Source organism: Procambarus clarkii, chromosome 13 (assembly GCF_040958095.1).
Source record: "Procambarus clarkii isolate CNS0578487 chromosome 13, FALCON_Pclarkii_2.0, whole genome shotgun sequence".
Taxonomy (NCBI): Eukaryota; Metazoa; Arthropoda; class Malacostraca; order Decapoda; family Cambaridae; genus Procambarus; species Procambarus clarkii.
Genome location: NC_091162.1, coordinates 22,932,260 through 22,949,279, shown reverse-complemented (window position 1 = coordinate 22,949,279; position 17,020 = coordinate 22,932,260). Strand labels below are relative to the sequence as shown.

The following is a 17,020-nucleotide window of genomic DNA, read 5'->3' as shown; positions in this document are numbered from 1 at the left end:
ATTTCATTCAAAATTATCTGCTACCAGAAGTCTTAGCCAAATATCCCCAGTTTGCTAACTGTAGGTAGTAACTAAGTGATTGTAACCTATCCACCGCTGCCCACTGGATGGGGGGCGGTGTGCAGGACAAACAGATCAATTGTGACACTAACTCTCCACATATGTCAGTTGCTTAATTTAGAACCTGTACTTGTGGTCGATCTCGAACCCATTGTTTATGTGACGACTTATACTGAATTTTGTAACTAGCTCATCAAGATTGTAACTTGCTTAGCTAAATGAATTGTGGGGTTCAGTCCCTGAGCCCATTATGTGCCTCTGTAACACTTTCCTCTACCGCCCACAAGATGGGTATGGGGTGCATAATAAACGAACTAAACTAACTGTACGATAGCGCCAGTGCCAGTGCCTATAGGTGCTTGTGTGCCAGTGGCAGCAATAACAGATCAATGGAGAGTGAAAGACTTATTAAGAGAGTGAAGGCAGGTCTGGCGCCATAACTAGCGGGTCTGTTAATCTTCTTGTTTGAGGAGCTGTTCACTTGAGACAGTTAAGCAAGTCCCAGCTGTGTCTGGGTACAAGTGACAGGATGAACAACCCAGCGGGTTTTCTTCCTATTGGGGAGTGTTGTACATTCTGCTATGGCGGTATGTTCACTCACAAGATGAGTGGCGCTGCCCAATAAACTCGCCCCTCGGGGCAAAATTTAAAAAAAAAAAATTAAAATTTAGCGGGTCTATGGCTGCTGGCAGAGCCTCCAGCCTGGTGGGTCGGGACAGTTTTTCCTTTTTTTCTTACTTGTAAATTCATACGGCATATCCTAAATTATGAATGGAAGTACGATTGAATCAATTCAACTTCCAGGAGAATGGAATTACAATTAATATATAATCATACGCATATTACTCAGAAAATTAACTGAATGAGTGAAAATATAAGCTGTAAGTTGTGTAGGCTGCGGGTGAAGCCAAGTGTCACGCTTCGTAACCTTCCATAAGACTCCTCCAACATTGTCACACACCTGACTCCCTCCAACATTGTCACACACCTGACTCTCTACGGCAGTCACAGTGTAATTATTGTATGTTAAGTCACTATGTGACAGTTAGTATGTAACAAATATTATGACACACATAACAAAACAGCACACGGGAGAAAGTGGAGATTATATAAGGTGTTGTTATGGTGGAAACATTTGAGGGGGTCGCGCGGCTTGGAGAGGAAAGTTCCACTGGTGAGGCGTGTGCGGGGTGGCGGCGTGTTGCAACTGTGGTGGCCCGCTCATCTTACTCCCCCCCCCCACCCCCGGCAACAGTGTTGGGGGGGGGGGGGGTGTTTGTGTATTCACCTAGTTGTGCTTGCGGGGGTTGAGCTCTGACTCTCTGGTCCCGCCTCTCGACTGTCAATCAACTGGTGTACAGCCTATTGGGCTCTATCATACTGCCTAATGCATTCTATCTGTTAACAACTACACTAACACTGAAAAAGTTCTTTCAAACATCCTTGTGGCTTATTTGGGTACTCAGTTTCCACCTGTGTCCCCTTGTTCGCGTACCACCAGTGTTAAACACTTTATCCTTATCTTCCTTGTTAATTCCTCTGAGAATTTTGTAGGTAGTGATCATGTCTCCTCTTACTCTTCTGTCTTCCAGTATCATGAGGTGCATTTCTCGCAGCCTTTCCAGATTACTCCCTGGCGTAGTGGTAAGACGCTCGCCTGGTGTACCGCAAGCGCTTTGTACTGGCCGGGGAGGATTTATTGGGCGCAAATCCTTAACTGTAGCCTCTGTTTAACCCATCAGTAAAATGGGTACCTGGTTGTTAAACGATTTGGCGGGTCGTATTGCGGGGAAAATAGGATTAAGCCCCAACCCCCAGCTGGCCCCAAGGGCGAGGCAAATGCCGAGCAGCAAGAACCTCTACGGGAATGGTTCCCGAACGCCCCAGGGAAGTTAAGGACCTGCCCGAAACGCTATGTGTGCTATTGGCTGTACAAGAATGTAAGAACTTTATTTATTTATTTATTTATTTATTTATTTATTTATTTATTTATTTATTTATTTATGTCCAGCCCACTTGGGCTGGATGGTAGAGCGACGGTCTCGCTTCGTGCAGGTTGGCGTTAAATCCCCGACCGTCCAAGTGGTTGGGCACCATTCCTTTCCACCGTCCCATCCCAAATCCTTATCCTGACCCCCTTCCCATTGTTATATAGTCATAATGACTTGGCGCTTCCCCCTGATAATTCCCTTCCCTTATTTATTTATTTATTTATTTATATACAAGAAGGTACACTGGGGGTTAAGAGAGAACATAGAAATGAAGTTGATTATACATTCTTGTAAAGCCACTAGCATGCATATCGTTTCGGGCAACTCTTGATGCATAGCAACACATATGTGTTTCAACAACGCAACCTATCCACCGCTGCGCACTGGATGGTGGGGGGGGGGGGGGGGCGGTGTGCAGGACAAACATATCAATTGTGACACTAGCTCTCCACATGTCAGTTGCTTAATTTAGAAACTGTACTTGTGGTCGATCTCGAACCCATTGTTGATGTGACGACTTATACTGAATTTTGTAACTAGCTCATCAAGATTGTAACTTGCATAGCTAAATGAATTGTGGGGTTCAGTCCCTGAGCCCATTATGTGCCTCTGTAACCCTTTCCACTACCGGCCACAAGATGGGTATTGGGTGCATAATAAACGAATTAAACTAACGTTTCAACAACGCATAGCATTTCGGATCGAAACTCTTGTATATATAAAGAAATTTTCTGATCAGCGAGAAAAAAGACACCACCAGTATGGGGACTTATTTATTAAGTAGCAGAATACAAGTAAATAAATTTCTGCAGAACATGTAAATAAGGCGGCTATTAGTGAGTACGTGACAAATGCTGTAACATAGACGTGGATAACTCTAAGTACAGCTGAACCAATTTAATATGAACACCCGTAGTAACATTAATAAAATATGGTTATAGCCAAATAACAAGATAAATCAAAACCTGCAGAACACCAAATAAGCTTATTGTCTAGGAGTAAAATTATAAGTCAACATAACATAACTGAAATAGACAATCAGGACATTTCCAGTAAATATAATGAGAATAAACAACGTGACATTTAATAAGGAAGCCTGGCCAAGACTAGACCAGATAAGACATAATGCTAAACCCTAGTTGAGTTAATATGGAAATTAACCAGTGCGTGCGGATTTTACATAAAGACTGGGAAATGCCTATGTTAATTTGGAGGAAAAATTAACCCAGGCCATGAGGCCGTGCCGCCAAGGAGTAAGGAGAAATAAGAATTCCCGGACTAACGGTAGAGCTTACTAGTACCTAGAATGCATGTAAAGTGTGCGCCAAAATGAAGTTGAATTTCTGATCAGGGGAAGAAAGACGCCAACACATGGGGGTGTAAATTTATTAGTACAGGATAAATAATTCTGCAGAAGTAAAACAGGCTTCTAAGTAGGTCTTAACAAATGTATAACAGCCGTGACTAACTCAAAGTACACGAAACAACTTAAATTGTACACCCGTAGTAAAATAAAAGTAATCTTGTAGCCTAGTAACAAACTCTGCAGAAACCTAATGTCCTATTGTCTAGAATTAGCAGTGAGGCGAATGTAACAAATCTAACTCTAAGTATAACAGTCAGGACACCATAACATAATGGAAACCCTAGCTGGAAAATAATCAGGCGGCAGAAAATTACATCGAGACTGGGAAAGCCTGATATGAATTTGGAGAAGAAAATAACCCCAGGCCAGAGGCCGAGCCGCCAAGGAATAAGGAGAAAGAATTTCCTGACTTAAGTTAGGGCTTACTAGTAGAATGGCTGTAAAGTCAAAGTAGTAGCTGCGGACAGCGGAACAGTTGGGGAGGGGCGCTGCACCCCCATCTCGCAGGCCGGACACCCCCCCCCCCCCTTCCCCGAAGGGCGAGTGCCCGCTGGCCGCGAGGGAAACCTCAGGGTGGCAGAGCAACTACGCTACCGAACTGGGAAGGAAGGAGGACAGACTGGAGGAGCTCGCACGTCGCCTCGACTTATGCCCCCTGGCCCTGTCCCGTGGGCGACGGTCGGTGAAGGTGGGGGGCAGGGCGGCTGTGGCAGCCGCGGCAGGGTCGGCCTCGTGGTCCCCATGCCCAGAAGGCTTGTGACATGAGAGGGCCCCCGAGCCTGCGCGATGGGCGCCTGCAGCGTCGTCCAATCGTCGGCCGAAAGGGGTGGAGGCTGCGACGCTGTGCCACCCGCCGCTTTGCCGGCAGGGGGCCTCTGGGAAGTGTGGTCGCCGTCCACATCAGAGCCCCCCGAGGAGGGGGAGGCGAAACGGGCGGGTTTCGTCCTGGCCCAGGCCGGCTGCGTCCTCACACCACTGCGCTGTTGTCCTCGCACGACGCCGCCTGAGCCCTCTTCCGTGTTGCAGTTGCTGCGTGATCCGGCTTCTCGCCACTGCGGTAAATGAAAAAGTAAGCATCGGTAGGACTAACGGGAAAAAAGCAGGCAGGGAGACCCAGCTGCCGCACCGGCAACCGTCACATACACAAGTAGACAAAAGCAAAGGTAAAGTTAAGTGACCATAGTGAGTGAGAATACCGGACATAGCCAATGCTATCGTAATAAAAGCCAATGTAATAAAAGTCTCCGTGGTGTAGTGGTAAGGCACTCGCCTGGCGTTCCGCGAGCGCTATGTCATGGGTTCGTATCCTGGCCGGGGAGGATTTACTGGGCGCAATTCCTTAACTGTAGCCTCTGTTTAACGCAACAGTAAAATGTGTACTTGGATGAAAAAACGATTCTTCGCGGCAGGGGATCGTATTCCAGGGACCTGCCCGAAACGCTACGCGTACTAGTGGCTGTACAAGAATGTAACAACTCTTGTATATATCTCAAAAAAAAAAAAAATATCTCAAAAAAAAAAAGCTGAGCAGTTAAATAGATTAAGAGAGTAATATTCATGGATAGATTGAACAGTATTATTCATGGTATAGTTTGGTTATAATAAGACCGTATTATTCATGGTATAGTTTGTTTATATTAAGACAGTATTATTCGTGGTATAGTTTGGAAGAATTCAAACAATATTAATCTCAAAAGTGAAAAGCAAAATTATTTGAGTATCCCACTAGAAATGGACACTGCTTTAACACTGCAACAGTGTTATTAAGTAAATACCTGGCATAACTGAAGCTGGACTATGTAACAAATTAATTTTAGAAAACTTAAAGAAATAATATAAATAACATAGCGAGGCCAAAACAGCAAGAGAGGCATGAGGCTTAAGCAGTGCTAGAAAACAGAGAATAAATTGCGGAGGAAATACAAGACAAACTGAAACTGAACAAGTAAATAGGTTAAGACCGTATTATAATATACTTGTATTTAAGCTGAACAAATAAAGGAGTAAACAGTGATAATCATGGATAATTTGGGTAGATTAAAGCAGGACTATACAAGGTATAGGATGGTTACGTTAAACAGTAATATATGCATGGTATAATTTGGATAGATGAAGCTTTTGCTAGAGTTGGATGTGACAAAGGCTATAGGCCCAGATGGAATATCACCATGGATACTAAAGGAAGGAGCAGAAACACTGTGCCTGCCACTCTCTACGGTGTATAACAAATTACTGGTAACAGGTGAACTGCCAAAAGTTTGGAAGGCGGCAAACATAGTCCCGATATACAAGAAGGGGGATAGACTGGAGGCACTGATCTACAGGCCAGTGTCCCTAACTTGCATACCATGCAAGCTAATGGAGAAAATTGGGCGAAAAAAGCTAGTCTAAAATAAATGGAAGAGCCAAAATATAATACTACGAAAATAAATTTACCCAAATTAAGGGCAAGATTAAGAAAACATGGAGCACTATCTCCCAAATATTAGGATCAAAAATGATTTTGAATAAAAAACCAATTCTCCTATCTAATGACAATGGTGTGCTTTCAGCCTCAAACACTGCTATTGAATTCAATATTTTTTTTTTCATCCATTGGGACATCCCTTGTTCATGATATTCCATCCTCACTCAATAATACTAAAGACTACCTTACAGGTAACTATCCAGAGTCTCTGTACCTAGCTCCTGCTAATTCCTCTGATGTTAATGACGTAATCCTTTCCCTTAAAACTAAGTCAAGCGCCCTGGATGAGATACCATCCCTAATTTACAAAAGAGCCTCCAAATTTCTAGCTCCTGCCATTGCATTGCTCTTCAACTAATCACTTGAACTCCAAACCTTTCCGGATATTCTAAAAAAAACGAGAGTAACCCCCTGTCCACAAATGCGGCGATCTCACTGATGTCAACAACTTCAGAACTATCTCAATTCTGCCAACCTTGTCAAAAATATTTGAAAAGCTAATCTACAAGCAGCTTTACTCATATCTAGCCAAACTCAATATATTTAGCTCTTGCCAATATGGTTTCAGACCCAATAAAAGCACTAACGATGCACTTATTAGTATGATTAACTTGATACATACAGCTCTTGATAAAAATGAGTTCCCTGTTGGGTTATTTGTAGACCTACGTAAGGCTTTTGACACTGTCAACACCACCAAAACCTTTTTCTTAAATTACAACATTATAGAGTCAGAGGTCACTCCCTGCAATATCTTCAGTCTTATCTTACTGACAGGCTCCAGTATGTTTCTGTGAATAATTCCATTTCTCCTACACTACCCATAAACATTGGTGTTACACAGGGCAGCATACTTGACCCTCTCCTCTTTCTCATCTACATTAATGACCTTCCAAATGCCTCTCAACATCTCAAACCAATCTTATTTGCTGATGACACAACTTTCATTTTCTCTAGTCCTGACCCCTCTTGCTCTAAATTTATTTATTTATTTATTTATGCATATACAAGAATGTACATAAGGAATGTGAGGATACAAATATGGTAATTACAGTCTTGTAAAGCCACTAGCACGCGCAGCGTTTCGGGCAGCGCACTGTGTCACTGTGAATACGGAACTAAATAAAGTCCATCTTTGGCCAACTGCTAACAAACTCACCCTTAACATTGACAAAACTTTCTATATTTTGTTTGGTAATAAATCCTCAAATGAAATTAATCTAAGAATAAACAATATACAAATCAGTAGTGCGAACAAGCCTGAATGGTTCCGTCTCCATCAGTAGTAAAGTTGATGGTATATTCCTTGGTGTCCTCATTGATAACAAGATGAATTTCCAGGGACACATTCTAAATATAGCAAAAAAAGTTTCTAAAACTGTTGGCATTCTTTCTAAGATCAGATATTATGTTCCACGCCCTGCCCTGGTGAAGCTCTATTACTCCCTCATCTATCCTTATCACAACTATGGTATTTGTGCTTGGGGTTCTACTACCCAAAATCATTTACGTTCTCTAATTACCCAACACAAAGCTTCTATTAGAACAATATCTAACTCTGGCCCCAGACAGTACTCGGTACCCTTACTCAAATCTCTGAATGTGTTAGATATTAAGTCACTGCACATCCTCTCATGTGTACTCTATATATTTAAAACTCTGAATTGTAATGTCAATCCTGACCTTAAAAACTTCCTAGAAGTTTGTAACAGAACTCATGAGCACCACACCAGAAACAAATTCCTATTTGATATTCCAAGAGTACGACCTAATCAAACTAGAAATGCTCTACAAATCAAGGGACCCAGAATGTGGAATGAACCTTCCCAATCATGTCAAAGACTGTACCTCTCTCAACCAATTTAAGATGAAAACTAAGTTCTACTTAATTAACTCCGTGTAACCTACCTTACCCCCTAAATGTCAACCCATGTCTTACTATTTTTAAACAATGCTGTTTGTTGACCAACTTGTATATTGGCTATTTTCTACCATGTTCCCCCTTTTTATCTTTTATTTTTTTCTTTCAACGCAATTTATACTTAATCAATTACTATTAAGCTCAATTACTATTAAGTTTTAGTCTAAGTGTTTTTTTCTCCACCTCACCTTGCCCGAAACGCTTTGCGTACTAGTGGCTTTAGGTATTATATGTACTACCTCTATCTTTAAATCCAACATTATGTTTTTAACTAATCCTCTATGGACGTGGTCTCCCTACCCTAAGCTCTCAAGCCTCTAACAAGTGGTTGGCCTGACCGGGAGGAACTTTTTAATTGTAAAAAAATTAGATTCTTGAGTGCCAAAACTAAAAATTCTTGTTTCCGCAGAACGGTTGTGTGTTAGCCTAGGGTCCAGCTCATCTAGCAAAAGGATTGCACTGACTGGACACCCAGCTGGATCCCTTCACGATTGAGTTTAGTGTGGCCTTGTGTTAGGGGCCGTGCAAATTTTTGTTTTTTCCAATTTTTATTTTTTAATTTTTTCCTTTGCTAGGAGCTAAAGTTATTAATGATGACATCTAAAATGCAGGAACTGGCAAAGAATCCTTCAGTGGTAGAGATTAAGAAGCTCACCAAAGCAAATTTAGTATTGTTAGGCAAGGAATTTGGTCTCGAGTTAAACGACACCGATAAAAAGTGGACATTGGTGAATGAAATTTTACGGCATTGTATAGACCAAGAACTAGTGCCAAGTGATACAATTTTATGCGAGCCCAGTTCAGGGAAAAGTGTAGCTAGTAGAAATATAGAATTAGAATTAACACTTGCCAAGTTAAGACTGGCAGAGCAAGAGGCCAGAGTAGGAGAACAAAATGCTAAAGTGGAAGAGCAAAGGCTCAAAAATGAGGCGGCAAGAATAGTACCACCACCTACTGGGGACTCAAACTCCAAACATTCTGATAAAATACATAACTTACCTGAATTTTCAGAGTCAGACCCTAAAAGATTTTTCAACCATTTTCAGAGACTAGCCATGTCCATGAACTGGCCAAGGGAAGAGTGGGTGAAAATCTTGCAGGGGCGGCTTAGGGGTAAAGCACAAGATATTTTTATAAATATGCCTAACGAAGAGTGTTTTGAATATGATAAAGTCAGGAAACGTATTTTGCGGGCATATGAAATTACTCCTGGAGCTCACCGCCAAGCTTATCGCAACCTTAGGCCTACTCACAACCAACCGCTCACTGAATTTGCTAATGATCAAATTAGATTGTTTGATAAATGGATTCGCTCGGCTAAAGCCGAAACATACGAGGCACTCAGGAATTTAGTCTTAGTAGAACAATTTATAGATAATATGCCAGACAATGTAGCACATTACATTAGAAGTAGATAGAGGTAGATTCTAAAATAGGGGATTTGGCCAAGATGGCAGAAAACTACCAGTTGGCGGGCAAGAGGCAAAATAAAAATAATTATACCCCACAGAGTAGCAAAACTTATACCCACAGCCAGTCCAGACCAGCTCATTCTAACCCTTTAACTACTGCACCTTCTGTTTCAGACATAACTAACCCTGTTAAATTGTCTAACCCCACGACACCTAAGAGTGAACCGAAGGGTAATTCTGTTAGTAATGTCTCTTCTTCCCGACGTATCTGTGGTCACTGTAAACGTCCAAACCACATTATTAGCCGTTGTTGGCAACTGTACCCGGAAAAAAGACCCAATGCTCTAGTTGTGACACAGGGCTTGAGGTCTTCGGAAGGGTTAGAGAGTAAGACCTCCAACCCACAGTGGTTGGACTTGCTTACCCCATTCTTATCGAAAGGGGGACTACTTTTGTCTGAGGGTTCTTATCTTGAGATTATCTTGAGATGATTTCGGGGCTTTAGTGTCCCCGCGGCCCGGTCTTCGACCAGGCCTCCACCCCCATGAAGCAGCCCGTGACAGCTGACTAACACCCAGGTACCTATTTACTGCTAGGTAACAGGGGCATAGGGTGAAAGAAACTCTGCCCAATGTTTCTCGCCGGCGCCTGGGATCGAACCCAGGACCACAGGATCACAAGTCCCGCGTACTGTCCGCTCGGCCGACCGGCTCCGTTCTTCCTGGAAGGACTTGGTGATCTTCCGAGACACCGGTGCCATCCAAACTTTAATTTTAGAGAGTGCTTTGCTAGGTGCCAACACTCTCGACACTGGAGAGGTGGTGCTGGTCGAGGGTGTCACTAGTGATACTCGAGCAGTACCCCTCCAAAAGGTTACCCTGGAATCAGATTTCCACAAGGGTGCTTGTACAGTCCGAGTCACTTCATACCTACCTTTCCCTAATGTTGATGTAATAGTTGGTAATGATTTAGCAGGGGATAAGGTAGGGGACTCCAGACTGCCTATTATGTTGCCTACCCCTAAGGTTTGCTTGGATCCACCCGCCGCAGAGGATAATGTTGTGTACCCTGCGTGCGTGGTGACCAGGTTTATGGGACTTAAATGTAAGGGCAGCCCTGTGCTTGCCAAGGTGGTAAATCCCGAGGACACGAGGAACTTTCTGAGTGGTGAAAACCAAGTGGACCTTGCGGACACATTCATGGCCCGACTCGATGACGTGGCCGAGGACATTGTGGAGAGCCTGCCACCGCCACCTACCGAGAGTAGTGGGGAGGTGGAGGAGAACACTGTTGAGCCTCGGCCAATGGCATCTGACCAACGTCTGGACGCCTTCTTGAGTGAGTTACAGAAAGCTGACCCCAGTCTTGCAGATTGTCATGAGGCAGCCGTCTCTATGGAGGAAATTGTAGACGCAGCAACTGGGTACTACTACAATGATCTGATTTTGATGAGAAAATGCATGGAGACCACAGAGTGCTCCCTTGTCAAATGAGTGGGAGGTAGTCCACCAGGTTATGTTGCCGACCTGCTATAGAGAAAGAGTTTTGGCAGCTGCTCATGATGATCCTATGGGGGGACATCAAGGTATTAATATTACGTATCACAAAATCTTAAAGTATTTTTTCTGGCCCAAGCTGAAAAGCGATGTGGCAAAATTTTGTAATGCATGTATTGTGTGCCAACTTGTTGGGAAACCAAACCAGACTCCACCTAAAGCTCCTCTAAGGCCTATTGTCGTGCCGGAGGAACCATTTTCTCATGTGGTAATGGACTGTGTTGGTCCATTACCCAGAACTAAGTCTGGTAATATTTACCTAATCACGATGATGTGTATCACGACTCGTTACCCAGAGGCTTTTGCTGTAAGGAACATCCGAGCAAAGACGGTTGTTGCTCGTATGTTGCAATTTTTTCCACTTTTGGACTGCCTTGGGTCGTGCAAACTGACAATGGTACTAACTTTAAGTCTGATATTTTTGAACAATTTTGTAAGGACCATGGAATAACTCATAAGGTTTCCAGTCCATACCATCCACAGAGTCAGGGGTAATTGAACGTTTCCATCTAACTCTGAAGCAGATGTTGAAGACATCGTGCGAGAGTTCCCACACCTTCTGGGGTGAGAATTTATCATATGTTTTGTTTGCGGCTAGAGAGGGATTACAAAGTTCACTGGGTTGTTCTCCTTTTGAGTTAGTCTTTGGCCATAAAGTTCGTGGACCCTTGCAAATGTTACAGGAGAATCTGTTAGGGAACGTAACGTTAACCAAAGGTTCGGCTTTCTTTGCGCAACACCACCAGAGATTCAAGGACTGCAAGGCGGCGGCACTAAAGTATCTTGGGAAGGCCCAAGAAAAGATGAAAGAACGAAACGATGCTACGGCTAAGTGGCGGGTATTTCAGCCTGGCTACCCTGTCCTGGTATTAAAGCTTCGACTAGGGAACACTATGTCCCACAAGTACGAAGGCCCCTACATTGTAACAGAAAAGACTGGAGACCTCACGTACAAAGTGAGGCACTCTGACAAGCGTAACCAGGTAATGCTCGTACACGTAAATCGGCTGAAAAAGTTCCAGGGCCCCAGGCCCATTGCACTAACCAATGTTTCCATTTCCAGTGAGGGAGGGGATGATTGTTCTGGGGACCCAACTAATCTCATTCTCAATAATTCTAGTTATGTGAATGCTGTGAAGGAGGGACTGTCCCATTTGCAGATGGCCCAACATGAAGAGGTGCAGTCGTTGCTTGATGAATTCTCCAGTCTGTTCGGGGAGGTCCCGACCCAGACTGATGCCATTTGCCATGATGTCAAGTTGACGGACTACAACCCCATTCGCCTTCAACCCTATCGGATGAGTCCAGAAAAGAAGGCCATCGTACGGAAGGAGGTCGACTTCTTGCTCCAGCATGGCCTCATCCGCCGAGCCAGGGCTCTTGGTGCTCGCCTTGCCTTTTGGTCCCCAAACTAGACGGCTCCTGGCAATTATGCACTGACTATCGGCAGCTCAACAAGGTGACCATTGTGGATGCCTACCCGCTGCCCCTCCTCGAGGACTGCATCGACGAGCTGGGAAACGCCAAGTACGTCTCGAAATTTGATCTCTCGAGGGGGTATTATCAAATCCCGCTCACGGAATGTGCTAAACAACTAACTGCGTTTGTGACACCTGAGGGTATTTTTGAGTATCAAGTGTCACCGTTCGGCTTGCGTAATGCCCCTGCCACGTTCCAGAGGCTAATGAACTCTTTGCTCGCTAATGTGCCAAATTGTCGAGCGTATTTAGATGATATTGTGCTCTTTGATAGTAATTGGGCTGACCACATAGCTAGGTTACGCCAGTTGTTCGCAATCTTGAAAAAGGCAAATCTTACCTTAAATGCAAAAAATGTCATTTTGGCCAAGGCACAGTGACGTACCTCGGTTATGAAGTGGGCCAAGGAAAAGTGTTACCTCGGCAAGATAAAATCAGTGCCATTCTGGAGTATCCCGCGCTTCAGTCTAAAAAGGACATTCAACGATTTATCGGTATGTGTGCGTACTATCAACGCTTTTGTCAGAACTTTTCCAGTGTTGCCACTCCTCTCACAGACTTGTTGCGGAAGGCCGTTAAATTTAAGTGGTGACCAGACTGTGCAGAGGCATTTAAAAATTTGAAATTGATCTTAGCTTCCGCCCCAGTGCTTGCTAGTCCAAGGTTCGACCAACCGTTTAAAATTCATGTTGACGCGTCTGACTCGGGTGCTGGTGCAGTGTTGTTGCAAACTGGGGATGATCAGGTGGAACACCCAGTATATTATTACTCTGTGAAATTTGACAAAGCGCAACACAATTATTCAGTGGTAGAAAAAGAGGCGTTGGCGCTAGTGTTAACATGTAAAAAGTTCGAAGTTTACCTCACAGGTAATATAGTGGAAGTGTACACGGACCATAACCCACTAGTCTTCCTGACTCAGATGAAGGGTAAGAATAAACGCATCCTCAGGTGGGCATTGTACCTACAGGACTTCAATCTGTCTATTATCCACCTACCGGGCCAGCTCAACGTGATAACCGATGCTCTGTCCCGGTTGCCTGAATAACATTCATCTGGGCCACAGGAAGCCATTTACCAACTGTCATGCTTTAGTTATATTTTTTTAGGTTCCCCTGTGACATTAAATATTCCGTGTCCAATTTATTTACTTCCCTGTTTTTTTTGTGTGTGTGTATGTGTTTTTTTTTTCTTTCAGAGAATTCCTTTGTACTTTTCTTGCAGAGAAATTGTTGTTTTTGATTGTTTTTTCTTTTATGTCATAAATTTTCCTTTTTATTCTCTGTATACTCTTACAAAAAAAATATGACTACTATTCTAGTAGTCACATTATTTTTTTTCTCTGAAGGGGGGAGGAGTGTTACGACCCTGGGTTCCTCAGTGGAAACCGGAGGTCAATATTGAGCTAAATAGACTACCTTATAGTAGTGGAAACGCATCACGAGATGCAGTTGTTTGTATCTTCCCTGCCAGACGTAAGACTATTCTTGTTTCTCACAGAGCATTTAAAGACTGAGCTGGGGGTTGATTATTAAATAATAAAATAGGCAACAACTATGTTTACTAATACTTTCTAATGAAGTGTAAAGTAAATCTGAGTAAACTTGGGATAGGATTGCTGTACGATTAGTTGAGCAGTCTACTGGCAGCGAGTGAGCTGGGAAGGAGATGCGAGAGGCTCTCTCTTCTCTGCTGGCTGGCTGTGGTGAAAGGAACCTTCTCTCCCTCCTCTCGTTTCTTTATTTCTGTGGGCTGATACCCAGCTAAGTATACTGTGTAACGTTCTCATTGTCAGGCAGAGGCGTGTTCTAATGTGTAGAGTATTATACTTAGTATGAATTAGGTGTTCCTAGTGTTTGTATTACCAGTTATTCTAAAAGGGGTCCCAGTGGAACCACGTGGTCTCCCTACCCTAAGCTGACTCAAGCCTCTAGCTCTTCACTAGTAGTACTTTACCCTAGCTTGTTCTGAGTGTAAACCTTGTATCCTGCTTAAGTGGACCAAGGCTTTTAACGTAAGATAGTGTGGTAAAGTAATTATTATTGTTGTTATTGGTGTGAATGTATATGGGGGGTTGTTAAGGGGTTAATAAATAAGTAAGTTAGTAAAGGAGTATCCATTTTTCCTGTGTAGGAGATCCATGATCAACCTCTAGGCTGACTATTGCTGTAATAAGCCACTACAAGTTTATTTCTATATATTTCTATATAGTGGGGGCCGGGCCTTTGAGATCTCCCATATTTGATAACTCTTAATGCTAACTACTGCCCCTACTTCCATTTAGTATTAGATCCCCCATAGCAGCACCATCAATTTTATAACAGCTCCACTGAGCTCCAAGCCACGTGGGCGCCACCTACCGGGCTTGGTCCCCAGGGCTCAGGTCCACAGAAACCAGCCACGTGGCGTCGCCACAGAGGGCGATGCCAGACCATAGTAGGGAGCCTGGCTGTGCCCGCACGTCCAGGCGCGGGCGAAACATGGCCCCTAGGGGCACAGCAAACCGGGCTCCAGACAAACGCCTGGGAGGGCACACCTGGGACGAATGCTCCACCGAGCATGCATTAGGGCCGGGGACCCAGGGGGACAGGACCACCGAAACCTGGCCACGTGGAGTCGCCGCAGATAACCAGCACACCAGTCCCGACCTGGAGGCGCACCTGCAACCCCAGGCAGGCAAAGGCGGAAGGCCCAAGGGAACTAGCTAAGGCGGCACAAACGGACCGCGAGGGACGGCGCAATCACACGCCAGCACTTGGGATAGTCCTGACTAACTTGAACAGGAAACTCTCTTACCTTAAGGTTTGCTGAGTAGGGCAGGGGGCCCCTGCCGTAACGGCCTGGGATGTCGAAGGCCCCAAAGGATCAGAGAACGTCAGATCTGGGACCATAGTAGCGGGGAAGGGGTCCATTTGCTTGAGAAATCTCGTGTACACAGTAAAGGAGACTGGAGATGCAGTATAGAGTACTGGCCCACGTGTCGATGAGGCGCGGCGCTGAGCGTGGAGCCGCTTCGTGAATCGCGGACCATGTCGGGAAATGGAGTGAGAGCGAGACCTCACTTCCCGCGCTATTTATGCCACCCAGACTGTCTGCACCGCGCCTTGCGAAACGCGGCGCGCAATTGTCTCTTCCTTCCCCATCAGAAACTCCACCGCCTTTCGTCCTAAAGGCAGTGGCCATTTACTACAAGGGAGCTCTTGACAAAGTAAGTAGCTGTGGACAGCGGAACACTTGGGGACCGGCGCTGCACCCCCCCCCCCCCTCAATCAAGCCAGGGAGTAAAGACAGGAGGAACAAGTGACACAAGGCAGGAGCGGAGTTAAGAGCACTACAGCCTGTTAAGGGAGGAGGCCGGGCATTTCGTGTGAAGCGGGCCGTGGCAGGAGCAAGAGTGAGGGCAGGACCCCCTCTTCCATTTCCTTGTATATGCCGCCCTGTACTGCCTGCACAGCGCCTGCGGAACATGCTGCACAAGTGTCTCGTTTCCCCATCAGAAATTCCTCCGCTGTCCCATGTAAAGCAGTGGCCATAAATAAAATAAATGAATAAAGTAACTCATGCCTCTTAGTTCTGGTAACTCATGCCTAGTGGCATATCTCTGAACTTTTTCCAGCTTTCGTCTTGTGCTTGACAAGGTACGGGGTCCATGCTGGAGCCGCATACTCCAGGATTGGTCTTACATATGTGGTGTATATAAGGTTCCGAATGATTCCTTACACAGGTTCCTGAAGGCTGTTCTGATGTTTGCCAGCCTTGCATATGCCGCAGATGTAATTATTTTTATGTGGGCTTCAGGAGACAGGTTTGGTGTGATATCAACTCCTAGATCTTTCTGTCCGTTTCATGAAGTACTTCATTTTCCATTCAGCATCCTGTGTCTGACCTTCTGTTTCCACTGCCTAGTTTCATTACCTTACATTTACTCGGGTTGAACTTTAATAGCCATTTGTTGGACCATTCATTCAGTCTGTCAAGGTCATCTTGTAGTCTCATACTGTCTTCCTCCGTCTTAATCCTCCTCATAATTTTTGCATCATCACAAACAATGAGAGGAATGATTCTATACCATTTGGAATATCATTTACATCTATAAGAAACAGTATGGGTCCAAGGACTGAACCCTGCGGAACCCCACTGGTGACATCTCGCCAATCTGAGGCCTCACCCTTCACAGTGACTCGCTGTCTTATTTTGCTTAGGTACTCCCTTATCCAATGGAGGACCTTCCCTTTCACTCCTGCTTGCATCTCCAGCTCGCACCAGTCTCTTGTGTGGCACTGTGTCAAAGGCTTTCTGGCAATCCAAAAATATGCAGTCTGCCATCCCCTCTCTTTCTTGTCTGATTCTTGTTGCCTGATCGTAGAATTCAATTTATCCTGAGAGGCATGACTTGCCATCCCTGAAACCATGTTGGTGTTGTGTCACAAAGTTCTTTCGCCCGAGATGTTCCACTAATCAAATCAAATCAAATCAAATCAAATCAAATCAAATGTTTATTCAGGTACATACATAGAGGATTAGTTAAAAACATAATGTTGGATTTAAAGATAGAGGTAGTACATATAATACCTAAAGCCACTAGTACGCAAAGCGTTTCGGGCAAGGTGAGGTGGAGAAAAAAACACTTAGACTAAAACTTAATAGTAATTGAGCTTAATAGTAATTGATTAAGTATAAATTGCGTTGAAAGAAAAAAATAAAAGATAAAAAGGGGGAACATGGTAGAAAATAGCCAATATACAAGTTGGTCAACAAACAGCATTGTT

General features: G+C 44.3%; 1 long non-coding RNA gene across 1 annotated transcript; it reads right to left on the bottom strand.

Annotated features, from left to right (window-relative positions):
• Positions 1–3,421: 3,421 nt before the first annotated feature.
• On the bottom strand, positions 3,422–15,430 carry LOC123757357 (uncharacterized). Its single transcript, XR_006772736.2, has 2 exons — positions 15,048–15,430; positions 3,422–4,469 (listed from the first exon to the last, which is right to left on the bottom strand). It is a non-coding gene; the product is annotated as an uncharacterized lncRNA (long non-coding RNA).
• Positions 15,431–17,020: the final 1,590 nt, after the last annotated feature.